Source organism: Lissotriton helveticus, chromosome 2_1 (genome assembly GCF_964261635.1).
Source record: "Lissotriton helveticus chromosome 2_1, aLisHel1.1, whole genome shotgun sequence".
Taxonomy (NCBI): domain Eukaryota; kingdom Metazoa; phylum Chordata; class Amphibia; order Caudata; family Salamandridae; genus Lissotriton; species Lissotriton helveticus.
The window spans coordinates 1298298036-1298316577 of NC_136059.1; positions in this window are offsets into that span (position 1 = coordinate 1298298036).

The following is an 18542-nucleotide window of genomic DNA, read 5'->3' on the forward strand; positions in this document are numbered from 1 at the left end:
CGATCGCAAGGTTAAGTTGGGTCTTTGCTGATTCAATGGTAGCTGACCAAGGGTTCCCGGGTTCCATGAAGATGTGTTTCAGGACGGCCTTCAGTGTGTTATCACGTGCCGCTGTTGTAAGGTAATAATATTTGCTTAGGGCTGCCATCTCTTCCAGAATTTGTTGATTGAGTGAAAATTCCAGGCGTATTAAAGTGTTTCTTATACATTTTGGTAAATGGTACAGTCTCTTATATGCCCCGCATTGAATTTTTTCCAACTCCTTGTTCAGTTTACCCGGGTACGCCTGTTGTGCGTAGTTGAGGGCCGGCATTAACTTGGCCTTGAGGACTCTTTGAATAGCCGTTGATGATGGGCTGTGTAAGGAGGCTTGTAGTTTGCATAGGGCGAAGGTGATGGTCTTCCCTTTACCCTGAATTTTCTTTAGGTGGGTGCCACACAACCCTGATTCATGGTAGCAAACCCCCAGATACGTGTATTTCTGTTTGCTGTCCAAAGTCAAATGGCCAAGTCTCCATTTTGTTCTTTTTTTTTTGGGATAGTGTCCGAAGATGACTATTTTTGACTTGGTCGGGTTAGCTACCAGCTTGTTTTTGTTGTTGTATATTGCCAGGGCGGTAAGTGCCTTTGGAAGCCCTGTTTTTGTATGATCCAGGATTACAAGGTCATCCGCGTATTGCATAAAATGGATTTTGGTTGCCCCGATCTTTGGCGTTGCTAAGGCGGCCCCCGACAGGGCTATCTCCATGTCTGCTGTGTATAAATTAAACAGCAGAGGTGCCAACACGCACCCTTGTTTTAAGCCACGGTTCGTGTCGATCTTGTCAGTTGCAGAGTCACTTGAGAGTTTAATTCTTACCCAGGTGTTTTGATACAAAGATTGTATCGCTCTTAGCAGAGAGGGGTCGATGTTCCAATGGACCAGTTTTCTCCATAGGATAGTGCGATCTACTCCATCGAACGCAGCTAAGTAATCGTACGAGTATTCTGCACATTGTCAACCCTTTTTGTCTTCACAGAATAGCACATTCTCAAAAAAAATTTAGATCCTCATTTCTTGGTTTGTTCAACATCCTATAAAGGATTTCCCCACTCAAGTAATCCCTAGTCATTATTTCTAACTCCTGTTCATAATGCAGTGCAGAGCTACAATTTCGTCTAGCATGCAGCATTTCTCCATAAGAGATGCTCCATTTCAATGATTCCAGAAGGCAATTACTTCATGTAACAAATTATTCCCTGGTGTCTCTTTACAGAACATTTACGTTTCTAAATGATCATCATTTACTCTCACTTATACACTAAGGAATGTAATCTTGTTGGCACTAACTTCACAAGTGAATCTCAAGTTATATTTGTTCGTACTCTGTGTACTTTCAAATTTACAGACTGAGACTATTGTTCTTCTCCAGATTACAAACATTGCATCAATGTATCTGAGCCACAAAATCACTCTATTAATATGTTCTTGGTTTTCTGGTGATACAATACCTGCTCCTCCCACCAGAGCATGGTAATATTTGCATAACTGGAGGGCAAGGCAGGTGCCCACCACAGTTCTGCATCTCTGTTTGTATAAACCTCATTGAAGAGTAAGATGTTATCCTCCAAACAATACCTTATCACATTGATAGTCATTTCTGTTTGGGCATACTGACACATAGGTCTAGCTCATAAGTAATGCCTACATGCTTCAATGCCAGTATCATGGTTAATACTGGTGTACAACAATACTACTTATAGGATCATGAGCAAAACATCCTCTTCCCAAGGTCTGCCTTCTATCCTCCTAATGAAATTCTTTGAATCGTGCACATATAATGGGAGTGTAGTTACAAATGGTCTCAGACAAAATTTATGTATATCGATGTAATCTTCAAAAGGCTGCAAATCAAACAGACTGTAGGTCTTCCAGGAGGGTTTGGGTGATCCTTATGACCTTTGGAACGGAGGGTAGAGTACTGTACTTATTCATATAGGAGGGCCAAAGGAGCTATAAAGCCTAGCAGGTGTTGCCTCCCCAACTCTATGCATTTGAAAAATAAAAAAACATCTGGATCTACAATGAACATAATATTAGTGAAACTGTTGACCTAGCCATGATGGAATATCCTTTTTAAAGGACGATTTCCCTCACCCACGATAGGTAACATGTTTCATCATCGGGAACCTCTTCACATAAGGATGCATTGTCACAGTGCGACCTACAACCCCATCCCTGAAAGGGAGGAGCTTAGGGATGTTTTAAGAGATGCTCAGTAAATACCTTTAAGATGAGCTATGGGTGATGAGGGCAGCAGAGCAAAAAACAAATGAAACTTGTTATAATTAAAACTAGCTACAGGGTCTGAAAATACATTCATTAGTTTTATCAGCTATGTGACATTGCCTGAAGTGTTACCTCATAGTAAAGATCATGGAATGCTTAGAAAATTGTGGAATAGAGGACCTCAAGATCTCCTCATTCAGGTCATCCCTGTCACTATGTAGTCTGTAGACCTTTTTTTGTTAATTGATGAAAATAAATTGTTTGATGTTAGTGACATATGATGGTATAATGGGTTTATCAAGAACTGTCCACCTTAGTTCATCTGCTTGGAGTCCCTTCTCAATAAAATGAGTGGTACATTTGGTTGCTTGTTTTCTGCATCCGATAGTACTCTTGTGCTCCATAATCTGAGTTTTCACACTCCGTGTTGTCATTCCAACATACCTTAGATCACGAGGACAAGAGACAAGATAGATCAGTCTTTCGCTGTTACAATTTGTATGTTGTCATTGTTCCCAGGGTTTAGCTGTGCCAATGCCAATCTCAGTGGAGGTCTGTGCACATACACTGCAGGACCCACAGGGAAAATGCCCTGTCACAGAGTGTGCTCTGTCTGGTGTAAATGTAGGTCTTGTATGTACCAGTTTATCCTTCAGGTTGCTGCTCCATTTGAAGGCAAAGAGTGGGCGTGGAATTGACCTCTCCCCTTTGTTCGAAATATTCTAGTAACTAAAGACGGATCCTTTTGATCAGACTCAATAAATTGCAGAATGTGCTGAGGCACACTAGTCTCACTGTGGATTCTTTTGGTGGGCAGATATCTAGGAGTATGTCTCGATTGTTATTTCTTACTCTCTTAGCTGATTTCCATATAAGCGAAGACAGATACTGTTTATCTAGCAAATGAGATGACAATGCCATGGCATGTGTTTTATATTTATGAACATTGGAACAGTTGCGCCAAAGCTGTAAAGTCTGTCCAAAGGGAAGGCTGTCTGAATGATTTTGGATGATAACTTGTGTAAGGTAATATAGCGTTCTGTGCCATCGTTTTTTTATACACTTCTGTTTGTAACACTCCAGCAGAAGGTAAAATGAGTAGGTCCAGAAAGGAGAGATACTCTTTACTAACCTCACAGGTGAACCCCAAAAGTGGGTTTAATGAGTTCAACCATTGGTGAATGGAAGTGATCAAAGTAGCATCACCATGCCGAATGACAAAAATATTGTCTATGTAACACTTCCACTGGTCATGTGGGAATGATAAGGATTGTCTGGCACTAGTCCTTTCTCTGTTTCAAAGAAGTGCATGTACAAATTTGCCAGACTTGGGGCTACTGTCCTGCCCATATAAGTTCCGGATGTTTGAAGGTATAGGCAGTCCTCAAACTAAAAAATGTTTTATTGATGGCCACAAGGGCACACTTCATAATGAAGGAAGTCAGTGTTAGAACATACCAGGTTCTTAATCTGAAGTAGGGATACACACAGGATCACTGAATGGTTTTGTATATACTGTAGTTTGTATTATTGTATTTAATTCTTTAGCACAATACTAACGGGAAGCACAGAGTTTGGGTCCTAAAAAGGCCGTAACACCTCTGATGAGGACTATAGGCTGACACATGTTGACCTTCCTTTTTTGACACTAAGAAGCAGGATTAATATTTTCCTTCAGTGACCTGTTTTTAACCCTTACCCAGCGATGCACTAATAAAGGTATTTGCGGACCATGAAGCTAGTTTTAGTTATCACTAGTTTCATTTAGTTTTGGCTCTACTGTTGTCTTCACCCTTAACTCATCTTAAAGGTATTATTTCACTTCCCTAAAACGTCCCTAAGCTCCAGCTTTTCAGAGACGGTGTTGTAGTCCCTCACCGTGTGAGGAGTTTCACGATGATGAAGCATACCACTTATGGTGGGTGAGGGAAATCGTCCTTAGACAGGGCTCTTCCTTCACAGCTAGGTCTACAATTTCATTATTATTTTGTATATTGTAGACCTAGGTATTTTTTTTATGGTTCAGATAGAGTACTGGAACTCGGGGTAACTCACATTTTAAGAAACAGAATATCTCCAATTCAATAATAACCAGATTTTTTTCAATTTTCCAACATATCTCAAAATATAACAATATTGTTGATGTACCTCTTCTGTTTAGCCTCTTCCGTGCATCGGAAGGCCCCCCGCCATCTGATGTAATGGAGGGGGTGTGCGGAGGACAGCCCCCGGCCGCCTAAACTGTGCACGCATGGAATTCTCCCACAGCACAGGGGAATTCCAGCTGCAGCGAAGCGTTTAATGCATGCATAACTCCCCTCATCTGACAGTTGTTTTACAGATTCATTCATTTTACATTGTTTAGACAAATTAACAATATTGCCGCCTTTATCTGCAGAGCTTATAGCTGTCTCACTATTCTTGGCCGAGTCCTAAAGACTTTCATTTGGCACCATTTTCGATTATTACCCCCCTTCAAGTTCATCGTAAGATCTTTAATCATAACCTCCTGAAAGTATCAATATTGTCATGTGTCATTTGAGGCATGAAGCAAGATTTAGATCTAAACTGAGCGGACATCATTTGTCAAAGGTTACATCTAGGATTTCCAGGAGGGATTCTGTATGAATATTCTCAAATTCATCCAGTTTTCCAACTCATGTAATGTTACCATCAAGTCCAAATTTCTAATCCTGAGTGTGTCTTTCAGAATAGACAAATGTTTCTCTTGGACATTGTATTTGCTTGAAGTCCTATCCTTGAACCTTTTCCGTAATTAAAATTTTCTAGTGAATTGAAAGTGATATACTCTAGTCTATGTAGTCAAAGTCACTTGTAGTTCAGAAGGATAGACCAAAATTGAACACTTCCAATTCGCTTATAGTTAAAGTTCTCTGTGATAAATTAATAACATTCTGATTTGGATTTAACCCTGCCACTATTGTCCTGTCATCTGATCCTTCCGTGTTCCAATCGGATCCCTGCTTTCGAGTCGAACTGGACAACGCATGTGCTGTTTCTTCAAGACCTGCTGTAATTCGTCTGTGGGCTTCAAGTCCATCCCCTTTTTTGTAATTGCTTGCTTTTCATTTGTCTATGTAAGTGTCCTTTAAGAACCTTCGCTTGATAATGGTTAGCCCTGCCTCTTTGGCCCTCCTTTCTCTCTTCTGTTCCTCCCACACAGCAAGGACTTAGTACTGTCGTATTCCGTTATGGTTCTTTATCTGTTCTTTGGGGGACGTTTTTTTCTTGGCTTCCTGTTCTGTTAATGTTTAACTGTGTTTAGCTTCAGCGCCCTAGCTGCTTACATTCAAAATGAGCATTCTTCCTCCCACCTCTTCTTAATGCCACAGTTGTCCTACTGCTGCCCTATGCACTGGTGCCTCCCCCACCATGGCTCCTGCTCCATTGCTTGTATATTTTTATTAGGCGTTCTGCACTTTTTGATCTCCAGCAACAGTTTGGCTTTTTCTCTTAGGATATTTACTTGGTTTGGGCTTCCTTGTAAGGGGGATTGGGCTTAATTTTTAGGTATCGCTTGCAAAGGGTTTGCATCCCACCCCCTCTCTTTCCTGGCTTTTCATTGGTTCCTGTGCGGGCCACTTTCTTTTCCTCCAGTTCTGATGCTCGTAACACATTTTCCTGCATTGACCAATGCTTGTTTAATTTATGTTTAATTTAAATTACCCCGTCCGGCTGATTTTTTATGTACATATGTAGAATTATTTAACGTGAGCATGGAGCGATTACGTGATGTGCCCAGATTCACAGGATGTTGAGCCGCCGCTAAGATTCGAACACTAGCCCGCAGGCCCGAGTCGGCAGCTGCGATGCAGTCCTCATCAGAGGAGAGGGTGGGGTAAAGCCAGTGTTGCTATGTGGGTTTGTTTCGGTCAGTGATGGTCTCCTTTTTTCTCGGACATCCCATGTGCTTGCCCCATAGGATTGGATTACTAAATGGTCCATCACTAAGCAGTGCTGAGTGTTTGCTTCACCATCATTGCAGAACATCTTTGATCTTCACACAAATCATCTACAATAACATACCTAAGCAGCCATAAATGCACACTCAAAACGTGAAGCTCTTATCCCTATTTCCGATGACACTGGGCCAGAAACCTGTTCATCTTACATATCTTTTTATCTGCATGCTGCTGCATCTCCACAATACCACAACAGCAACTTGAACACACTCCAATATGTCCAAAGAGCACCTCCGCAATCACTATGCCAATAGTACAAGCATCCTCAACTTGAATTTTTAATGTGTAGTTAATAGCTCTTTGGGCTGCACCAGTGGCAGCAGAACTATATAAGTGCGACAGCATTAAAAAAATGGGCAGAGCATCACAATACACCACAGTTATTTTTTTTACTTCAACATCATGTCATACAGAGGCTAAAATAGGCATACATTTCGGAATATAATATTTCCAATGCACAGATGGTTCTGTTCATATGGTATTTCTGTTTTCATGAAAAACATACAAGCGCATGAAGTGTGGATCACAAGAAACAGTATAGCTTGCTACGTGTCCATGTGCATATACGTACTTGCACAGTGAATCTGAACATGAAGATAAGAGCTGGTTACTCAGTTACAAAGAATGCATCGTCTTCTGACCAGACACGCACCGTCCACAGCAACAGTGCCCACTGCTTAAAAATGTCCTCAAAATAACATGAACATACCTATAATTGCCATCAATTAAGCTCTCTAGGAAAATGTGTGCATTTCTGTATGTGAATATCATAGCCCCACCTCCTTCATTGAGAAGGGCACATTTGCGTCAAATATGCATTTCCTATAAGCCACAAAAGGAAAGCATCCAGAAAACCATTGAAAAGCCTTCATTTACTTCCACTCTGGAAAGTATGTTATTTATTCACTCTGTTTCATCCAGCGCAGGAAGGAGAAGGGACTATCAGCTGACCCTCAGTCTTTGGGTAAGGACAAGTGGTGGGTGTGCTCTTGTAATCTCCAGAATATGAAAACGTCAGCACTGAACGTGGAGCTGTTTTGTATGGATTGACAAAGTGTGCGTCCAGACTATTAAATGACTGACCTTCAGCAGACAGTCCTGGCAAGGGAGCAAGTTCTGATGGATACATCTAAATTCTGACATAGTTCTAATGCGTCATGCATGCTTCCATTGGCGTAGCATCCATTGGTGTAGCAGGTGTCCTGTACTCTCCCTGCCTCTCATATGGTTAACTTCAGGCCTTCAAGCACAGTTTCTTTCCCATACCTTTTGTAGTTTTCCCTCCCATACATCCATGCTATCCTCCTCTTCTCAGTGTGTCTTCTGTGTACACCGGTGCTCCCTTTGTATGGGTTTGTCTCTCTTTCGCACACATTTTCTGCTCCTCTGTCTCAAGTATATTCACCACTTCCTAAACAAACTGACTATTTTATCTATGTCTTCGTTTCGATCTATTCTGTGCAGCTCTCTCCCCATCATTTTTTCCACAATTCCACAACTAACAATTCCAATACAACCCACATATTTCCACTACACAACACATACCTCTACTACTCTTCAAAACAAAATATATAAGTAAAAGACATTGTCATTTACAATGCCAATAGCTCTAACTCTCGCATACAAGAGACCTATTGCATTGCAAATGCTTGTTTGTCTTTGCTGTTGGCGCCTCTTTCTCTGGTTCCTGTGCCACGTCTTCATCTCTTCCTTTCACCTGTAGTTGGTTTGCTTTCCACCTCTTCCTTAAGAGGTGGCACCGCTCTAAAAAAGTACAGGTCGTATTTCCAGTTTCTGAGGTTGTAGCCTCACTCCCATCTGATGTATCACTGCCCCCGGAAGTTTCAGAACCCTTCCCCGAGATAGTGTCCTCATATTGTCTTTGCAAATATTCCGACTGTTCTTCTACGTGTAAATTCAAACCTTTTGCTGAATGTCCAAATCTGACCTGTTGCATAGTCCTCCATGTCCCTATCATACTTCCTTTGATTCCTGATTGTATTATCATTATCTAAACGTTCAAGTTTTTGTTCTATGTCTCTTTTTAACTTGTTCATTTCATCTTGTTCAGGTCTAGTTTTGAATTATTCACATATTTCCTCTATGATGTTTAGAGAGTGGTTTCTCTGTCCAACCGCGCATATTTCACCACAATTCTCGTCATATTCTTTCAGCAAGCACCCGAGTTTTGCGCCCACTCTTCAAGCATTTTAGGATTGGGATTATCAAATGAGAGAATTGTGAAGATACGAAATTCTCTCGGGATTATATACGACTCTACGTATTGTCATTCGAAAAACATTCAAAGCATCATACAAAAAAACGTAAAAGAAGGAGAATTCAAAGCAGAACAAAACAGAAATACACAATACGCACGAAAGCTGCATATTACTGTGCACTTTACACCGCTGATTACGAAAAGGCAGTACTCGCTGAAATATAGCACTTACAGCGGAATGATGCTGTCATGAACAACATTGAACGCAATTTGCAAAGGCCGAAAAAGGTCCCGGAAGAAAATGAAATGAATCGCCTTAGTACTGAGGGACTTGAATCTTCTGCGTGCCTGGAGGCAGCACTGCCACTGAGTCTCTGGGCTGATCCTCAGCCTTCCATCTTTGGAGGCAGGTGAAAGCGAGGTCATGTATAAATGGGTAAAAATGATATGCCTGAGTGGCTTGGACGCGCTTTAGTTAGGGAGGAAGCTACCTAGGTTCTTATTTCTCAGCACACTGCGCAATAACTAGAGCCTTTGCAGCATTATTTTGGCGCCTCTTTCTCACAGGACGAGGTTATAGGGGATGTATGTTTGAATTCATTTGAAAATCATTGAAAGATGCATCATCTACTCTCCCTTGTGGGGACAGCAACAAACCATGGGGCTTATTCACAAGCCCTCTGCACCGCCGGTATGTCGTGTTGTGTGACGCACCAGCGGTGGAACCTGCTTCCCCTTATTTACACGGACACATAAGGTCACCCTGAGTGGCTTTTTGTGACCTTAAAAATGTGGCCCCTTTACACACAACGCTTTGCATGAAAAGGGCATGGCCTGGGTGTTGCTGTGGCTGTTCCCAGGCTACACCCATGGCTTCAGTTGCATTTCTATGATAAATTGTAAACCTGGAAATGCATCAGAATGCTACGCCTCCCCAGGGAGGCGTAGGGAGGCGCAACAAGGAGAAATGTTTTAATTTCTCCTCGTTTTTTCCTCTTTCTATGCGGGCTGCATTTTGCAGCATGCATAGGAAGAGGAAATGACCTCTTATGGTTGTTTTTGTGCAGGAAGGTGTAACTTCTAGCACAAATACAATCTCCCCAACACGCACACACCTTTGCACCATGGTGCAAGGGTGCCTGCATTGGTGCATGACAGCCAATGGTGCGCAAGTGCAGGGGGAGCACAGGGAGCCATCATATTATTGTAGATATGATACATCCCTGTGCTTTGAAAGTTACTCAGTGTGGTGCAGCTAAATGGCTTGGAGTGCCTGCGTTGTTAGCAGGGTTGTTTTCTGATGGAAGGGGCACCCTCCTGCACAAAACCAATCTCCTAAGGTATTTTACCCTTTTTATGTGTGCTGCACACATAAAAAGAGGATAAAACAAGGAGAAATAAACATATTTCTCCTCGTTACATCTCACCTGGGGATTTGTACTAGTTTTGCCGCAGTCCCAGTTCTACCACTTATGGGAAATCAGGGAATGCATCAAAACCCATTAGGTTTTGCATGGGAAATCCCATGTACCACCCATGGAATGCATCTCTGGGGCACAGTAATGCAACACAGAAATCTGTGTTACTCTGGATTTATTAAGCTACTCAGGGCCACATGAGGTGGCCCTGCATTGCTTGATAAATTGCATCTCAAGGGTTGAGTCGCTGTTGCATCCTGTTGCAAGGTACAAAAGCAGCAAAACCCTAGGACAATGAAGAAAAAATTGCACAGAGAATTGCAGCATGGAAATTGCTAATTTTTCCTGAATTTACTTTCATGTACATTTTACAGGTGTGAGTGAAAAAGTCCCGGCCTTAAATTAAAGTATTGCCATTTCAGCAGCAGAGGAGGCAACCCATCAGTGTATTCCCTCCGTGCCAATCCTTCCTTTCTGTTAAGGAAAACAAGTCCCAATTATAACAGGAAGCCTTTTCACACATGTTGTAAATGGGTTTTGCCCATTAATTACTCCCAGATTTTCTTTTTGTTTTTCGACCACCTGGTTTTGGACTTTTTACCGTGGGTGAATCGAAATTTGCCTAGCAGTGTAACGGTAAGTTTCAAGTCTATTAAGGACACGGAGGCGAGGATTGTGCTTTTTACCTTCTCCGCTGATTTATTCACAAACTCACAGCAGCCAAAAAGCATATAACAACAGCCCTACCTCGAACAAAGGGTATGGGCAAAACAAAATGAATATGTCCATCAACTACAACTCCCATGAGCATCATAAGGCAGTCCATAATGTAGTCCTTCCTCAGTATCCACTGCAGTTAGGTAGGACGTCCCCTTCATGACCACTTCCTCTTTCTTCGCGCGAGGCACGTTATTCCACTATTGGTCCTGCTTGGCGCCATAATTTCCTACAACAAATACCACAGCGTCAGCAGTGAAAGGGAGACTGATCGTGACCAGAGATTCTACAATGTACAACATTCAAGTCACATCGCCATAAGACTGGAAAAACCTAAGTACTTACTGCAGTACGGGAGGGAAATCTCCGTAGACGGATTGGGAGGGATAATCCTCGCCTCCGTGTCCTTAATAGAATTGAAACTTACCGTTACACTGCTAGGCAAATTTCGATTCTATGTCAGGACCGGAGGCTTCAGATTCTGCTAGTTTAAAGCTTACTCACCACCAAATGAGCAATATCAACCACCGGTTTGAAGTAAAACCTTTTAAAGGTGGAGTCCGAAGACCAATCCGCGGCTCTCATCAGATCCTATAATATGGCTCCTAAGGAAAACGCCTTCGAGGCCATGGCCCCTCTAGCAGAATGCGCACCGAACTGTTTTGTGTCAATGCCTGCTTCCTGCATGATCCACCGTACCCATCTGGCGATGGTGGGATAAGAAACAGCCTTGTGTGGCTTTCGCAGCGCGATCTGCAGCTGTCGTTCGCCCGGAGGGCGAAGTTCCAAGGTTAGGTCCTCATAAACCTTTAAACACTGAACCACACACAGTTTGGGAGAGTCCACAAAGTATGGATAAGAAATCAACCTTGAAGCACACTTCGTGCGACGCCCCAAAGTGAAGACCACCCCATCTGGGGAAAAAACCCTCGCCGTGATATCCAAGGCGCGTACATCCGACACTCGTCTGCATGAAATCAGACATAAGAGCATTGCCAACTTCGCCGAAAGCTCCTTCAAGGACAGATACTTATTCGGCGGCCATGACAAAAAAAGGTTAAGCACCGGGTTAACATCCCAAAGAACCGAATAACGCGGTTCTGGAGGCAAAAACAGGCGAATACCACGCAGGAGGCGACAAACAAAAGGATGTTCTCCTAGTGGTGCCCACGCCACTGGCTGGTGGCCCGCCGAGATCGCTGACCGCATCGCATTAATAGTACGATAGGCAAGACCTGCCGTGGCCGACTCCGCCAAATAGTTCAATGCAGGAACGACGCCTGCGACCAAGGGATCCAGGTCTCGTCGAAGACACCAGCAGGACCACTTATTCCAGGCAGAGTGATAACGTTTTGTCGTGCTGCCCGCCCAGGCCTTTGAAAGGAAATCCTCAGCCGGTCTCGAAAGCCTCCACGCCATGAGGTGAAGAGAGCTCTGAGTGAGCAGGTGATGAAGTTCTCCGTCCGCGCTGAGAAGAAGCCGCGGAAACCGGGGGAGTAGGATTGGAGAATCCCAAGAAAGTTCCAGAAGTCCGAAAGCACCTTGGAGCGAGGGCCACGCAAATGGTTTATGTAGCGCACAGCCGAGATATTGTCCATGCGAAGTAAGACGCAAGAACGAACTGTGTCCTTGGTCCAGCAGCGCACCGCGAAGGACCCGGCCAAAAGTTCCAGACAGTTGATATGGAGCTCTTGCTCCTCGGATGACCAGGCGCCGCCTGTGGAAAACTCTCCACAGCGAGCGCCCCAGCCCGCACGGCTGGCGTCGGACTCTATCACCAAGTCCGGGACAGGACCGAAAATCGCCCGGCCGTTCCAGGCCTCCATATGCGCGAGCCACCAATTCATCTCCTCCTTCACCTGGTCCGATAGGGGAACCACTTGATTGTACGTCAGGCCCCGTCGGAGGTGATGCGCCTTGAGGCGTTGAAGGGCTCGGTAGTGCAGGGGCCCCGGAAAGATTGCCTGGATGGAGGAAGACAGCAGACCTACCACCCGGGCAATCTGACGGAGAGACGTGTGCGATCGCGAGATCGTCTGGCGGAGGATGTGGCGGATCTTTCCTAGCTTTCTGGAAGGAAGGCTTAGGGTGCATTGCATTGAATCCACGGTAAAACCGAGGAATACCACCGACTGGGACGGAACTAGAACAGACTTTTTGCTGTTGATCACAAACCCCAGCCCCTGGAGCAAGGATATCGTTTGGCGCAGCTGAAGATCCAACTTCTCGGGGCCCTGAGCCATCAGCAGGATGTTGTCCAGATAGACTATCACCTGGATACCCTGGCTCCGCAAAACCTCCACCGCCGGCCGGAGAAGCTTGGTGAAACACCAAGGGGCCGAAGACAGCCCGAAAGGAAGGGCGGTAAACTCGAACACTTGACCCCCCCACCGGAACTGCAGAAAGCGGCGGTGCGGGGATGAATGGGAACCACAAGGTACGCATCCTTGAGGTCTAGGCGTATCATCCAATCGTTCGGAAGTAGCACATCTCTCAAAAGATGGATACCCTCCATCTTGAAGTGCCGGTAGACCAACCAACCGTTGAATTCTTTGAGGTTGATAACCGGACGCTTCCCACCATCTGCCTTGTCCACCAAGAACAAGTTGCTCAAAAACCCCGCCGGGTGTCGAGTGGAAAGGCAGATGGCACCCTTGCGAAGCAAGTCTGAAACCGACTAGACGTGCGTCCGCACAAGAGAAAACTATAGGAGGAGGAGGCCTGACCTCTCTGGGCTGATCGTAAAACTCCACGTGGAAACCTCGGATAGTCTGTAAAACCCAGGCATCCGCCGTGATCGCGGCCCAGGCCTCTGGAAACAGGGCCAGTCGACCCCCCAGGCGGACCTGGTCTGCCGAGATTACACTCACCGTTGGAGGAGTTCCCAGTAGTATTCTTGAATCCACGGCCACGGAAGCGTTGTCCTCTGGTAGGATAAAAGGTGTTGTAGTTTTGCGAGGCGTTATACTGCCCTCGCCCGAGCCTTGATTTCTGTTGGCCGCTTGCTGACCACCACGGCCGGTCGCGCGGCCCCCTCCGCGACCGCCCCCCCTGGAGAAACGCTGGTGGAAGACTCTTTTGATATTTGACTGGGCCCTATCTAGGGACGTAAAGGTATTAACGAACTTCCCCAGTTCTTTATTAAACGGCTCTCCAAAGAGACCCCCCTGGCCCACTGCCCCTGCCTCAGAAGAGGCCAGATCCCCTAACTTAGGGTCTAATTTAATCAGGAGGGACCTTCTGCGTTCTGTAGACAGCGCGCAGTTCGCGTTCCCCAGGAAAACCACCACTCTCTGCGCCCAGTTGGGGAGGACCTCAGGGGAGATGGCCGCCCGGACACCTTGGCCTCCTCAGCCATGTCCAGAATTTTTGTTATGGGGCCTATGGCATCTAACAGCTTATCCTGGCAAGCCCGCCAGGAGCGGTCAATGCCTTTCCGAGGGTCCTTAACACATTTTGATAAAAAGGTAGCCATTTTTGGGTCTAACTCTGGGGTCAGGGCAACCTTCCCCTCCAGCGTAGGCCTGGGGCATTCCCCACGCAAACAGCTCCTCGCCTCCTTCTCTAAGGGCTTGAGGAGGCGGCCAGCGGCAAACTTCGCCACCTTCTCCCCAGGGGTTCAGGCCTCTGACCTCGGATGCATTATTTCATCCGGGTCTAGCATACCTGAACTGTCCTGAGGAAGTTCGGCGGCGGAGCCCGAAGGCCGCCAAGAACGCTCCCACCCTTCGTCATCATCGGTGTCCGCCGGGGAGGTTTGCGCCGGTGACAAAGGAGCTGAACTGGCGGCGGCTCCCGAGGGGCCCGGGGGTGGGGAGGACGACGGGGCAGGATCTATCGCCTTAGCTAAGAATGCATCGTGCAACGTCTCAAAGGCGTCTTTGTCCACACCGCGCGCCTCACTCGACACCCCCTCCTTACAGGGTCTCTTAGGGGCAGGGGGAGTACTCCCTGTCGGGGCCGTAAGACTAGCTGGGACCCCTAGATGTGCCTGAGTCACCCTCTCGCACTCTTGTATGATACGTGCCGAGAGGCGTTCCTCCATAGGCCCCACAATCTCTGTAATGCACCTATAAATAGAGGTATCTACGGCTTGGTAAAACTCATCATCATTGAGGTAGCCCTGCGACTCCTCTTCCTTGTAATATTCGTCCCCCATCTCTTTCCGGTGCCTAGCACTACCACAATGTCCCACGTTTTTAAGAAGGGACCAAAGTCAGCCTGAAGGATAGGGCAGCAGGCTATAGCCTGTACAGGAATTTGGGGCAGAACAAGCCTACAAGCAGATGGTGCCCAGTGGAACCGGGAATATAGGGGGGGCACTCACCCCACTAGCGCGCCGGCCCTCTTTGCAAGACCGGGCCTCTGTCACCTCCCTGCACGCCAGAAGCTGTCAGAAGGAAGCCTTAAACACACCAAGTGCCCTTGAACGCCCGCAGGCGGCAGCGCGGTCAAACCGCAATACGGACCCCAAACGGGGCGTCAGCATCGAGTGTGGGGCTAATACAGGCTCAAATGAGCGTCAAGGTGAGGTGACTGGGCGAGTAACGGCAGAAACATTCTCCTCAGCGCGGCTCCCTGACGAGACACCGCGCCGAGGAGAACGAGACGCTCTGGCTCCCCCTAGTGGCCGGCGGCGGCCGAAAACGGGCAAAATCGCGTAGGGGCAAGAAATGCTCCCGCGACTATAATAGGCTCTGCAAAGGAAAACGGAGCACCATAACAAACCCCACAGTAGAGAAACATTCAATATTAAGTACAAAAAACCCCCAATAATCCACAATTATGCAACAAATTGAGGAGAAAGGGAGAAAACCACTTAACTGGCTGGGAAGCAGCGAAGAAAGAGAAAGTGGTCATGAAGGGGACGTCCTACCTAACTGCAGTGGATACTGAGGAAGGACTACATTATGGACTGCCTTATGATGCTCATGGGAGTTGTAGTTGATGGACATATTCATTTTGTTTTGCCCATACCCTTTGTTCGAGGTAGGGCTGTTGTTATATGCTTTTTGGCTGCTGTGAGTTTGTGAATAAATCAGCGAAGAAGGTAAAAAGCATATTCTGAAGCCTCCGGTCCTGACATAGAATCTCACTACATGTTTCTCACCCGCGGTAATCACATGGTAAATGGACTGCAAGTGTTTACAGTCAGTGTCCACCTTTTAAAATAAGGATCACTTGTCTTTTAATGTGATGATTCCTTGATGAAGTCATCTTATGTCCATTTTAAGGGAGACACGGCCATCAACCTTATCTTTTAGGCTTCTGGATGCAAAGCCACTCTATAAAATGGAGCCGGGCTCAGATCTTATCCAACCATCCCTAGCAAAGAAACTGTTCCTCCAATTTCGACACAGGACGCTCCCACTATATGCATTTTCTAACAATTGGCATGGAGCTAAAAAATTACTATGCCCTCGGTGTAATGAGTCTGAAGAAACAGAGGCCCACGTGATCCTCTTTTGCCCTGTCTAAAAGGCTGCAAGATCAAAGTGGGTTCTCCAACTCTGTAGGAATTTTGGAATTAGGAACTTTAGAGATGTTCTCAGGCTACTTAAGTATGACACACACCCAGCTTTTGTTGTCGCTATAGCAAAGTTTCTTTTGGCAATGTCGTGTAAGCGCAGATGTTTAGTGAAAAGTTAAGGCTGTGTAAGGTAATGACTCTCTCGATTTTAACTTTTCCCCCCAGATTTTAATTGTTATAAATTAACACCTGTTTTTAATCAAGTTTTTTAATTATGTCTTTTGGCTTACTTCTTTATATTTTTAATGAAATGTCCCATATGATGTATTCCCCCCTTAAGATGAGATTTCTCCCCTTAAACTATTATCTGTCTCTTTGCCCATTGTACCTCAAGACTTTTTAGGAAAAATATTACCACTCAGTGTCCAACCGTCATTGTTTTTTAACTTTAATAGTATATTTTACTCTGTGTTTCATTATGAAATTGTGCTTTTATGGCAGTAATTGCCGAATTAAAGGTTATATTGATTGATTGATTGATTAGACTTGCCTCATCCGAAGTGAGACTCCTTATATTGTGATGTGTAATCAGATAAAGGAGGAGGTACTGTGATTTTGGGGTCATGACCCATTCGGGGTCAAATGTGATTTCTTGATGTCAACTAAAGTATTTTCTAACTGCCTTGTGTATTTATTTGTAAATTAATGTATAGTACTTAATGTGTGTAGATTTTTTTTTCTGAAGTAACAGCACAGACTGGACAATAATTTATTGAGTGTATTGTTGCGTGCTTGTGAATGGTGGTTACTAGCCCACAATACTTTCCCTGAGTAGGCCTTGACTGTTCTGTTCCATTACCCTGAGAGAGTCAAGAACTTCAATGGGTGCTTAATTTCCGGTAAGGTGAAATTGTAGGCCTCACATCTTGCACAACTAACAACACAGTTTCCTACAACAAATAAACATTCTTTGACTGCTTAGAAAATTAACTTTTAGTACTCACACAACTCTTGCAAATAGGAAACCAAGCATAGTTCTCTTATAGTCAAAATCTAGCTCATTAAATCAAAACCGCAGGTGTTGAAATTACAATTGTTTTGACATAATAGTCAATAAAACGAGCTTCCATCAACCCTGTAATTAGGTTGACCTGTAGTTTGACCCACAGAAAAAGGAATTTCTAAGTTGCATTTGAAGCTGCCCTGTTATGAGCTACTTACATCTACATATGAATTAGGAGGTGCCTGCACATGAATTGAGTAGAATTATCAGGTGGTATTTCTCCACTTTTCATAATGGAAGTTAATAAAGAACCACTGGTAGAATATTAAGATTCCTTGAGTAGTCCGAGCAATAAGCAAGAAACTTTGTAGCACTGGTAAACCAAAGTTTCCCTATTGGTGAAATTGTTCTTGTTACCAAGGTAGTCAGAGGTGGGAACTACATTCAGGGTTTTGCCTCTGATTGTGAGGGATTGTTTTCAAAGCTAAAGCATAATATTTGTTTTAGGAGCATTTATGGTAATGTTGATGCAAAGACACAGTTCTATGAAATTGCTTTGTCAGTATGAAAAAAACCAGATGTCTCATCAGAGCAGTCCGATCAAAGCTATGAAATCGTTGCTACCTGGATCACTATGGATATATCAATAGTACCTTTGTGACCATGCAAGCATTTCTCCTGCCAACAAAGCACAAGAATAGAGATACATGTTTCCTATTAACACCTGTAAATGTGTGTACTTAGACATGTTTTCAAACTTTCCTCTGGAACGTATCTGGGAACCTGAAATAAAGTAATGACTTTAAAGGTTTAGAGATGCTTGGTTGCCACCCCCCAATGCCTACTCAGGTTGTTAACTTTTTAATTCCTACAGATGCGGCTTTTATTATGTTTATTGTTTTATGTTCTCACCTTTAATTTAAAAAGTTTTATTTCCAAATATATCACGCTACAAAGTGAGCATTCGGGCTGGTACAGGAGGTTCTGTTCTTCAGTTAGGTATGTCTTTCTCCCTTTCTGGTTTCCACAGTGACAGACAAGCTTTTAGGAGCTGAAGGTGACCTGTTAGCCATCTTTTGGTTCATTAATTCCAATGTATTGAATTTGTTAGAAATTGTGTTACTTGTCGGTAGAATGGGCTTCACAGACTGGTGGGCTGGTACTATGCTTTGTTGATACTCATTGGACGAGTGATGCTTGCTGTGTAAGGAGACGGGCTTGCCGAATATTGCACATGCTTTCGGTGTGAATGGGCCGGTTCACAGTCGCAAACAGCCCAAAGACTTGAATGAAACAGCTCTAGGGCCGCACCAAGATTACAGGACCGGAGAGGCACCTCTTGGGGGTCAGGAACTCAGAGGAGTCTGGTATGTCACTGAGGCTTAAATCAGGAGATCAGCAGACTAGCCCTTTGAGTTACTCTGGGGTCCTGGGTTAAAGGTTGGTTCCAGGTCCAGTCCTCCC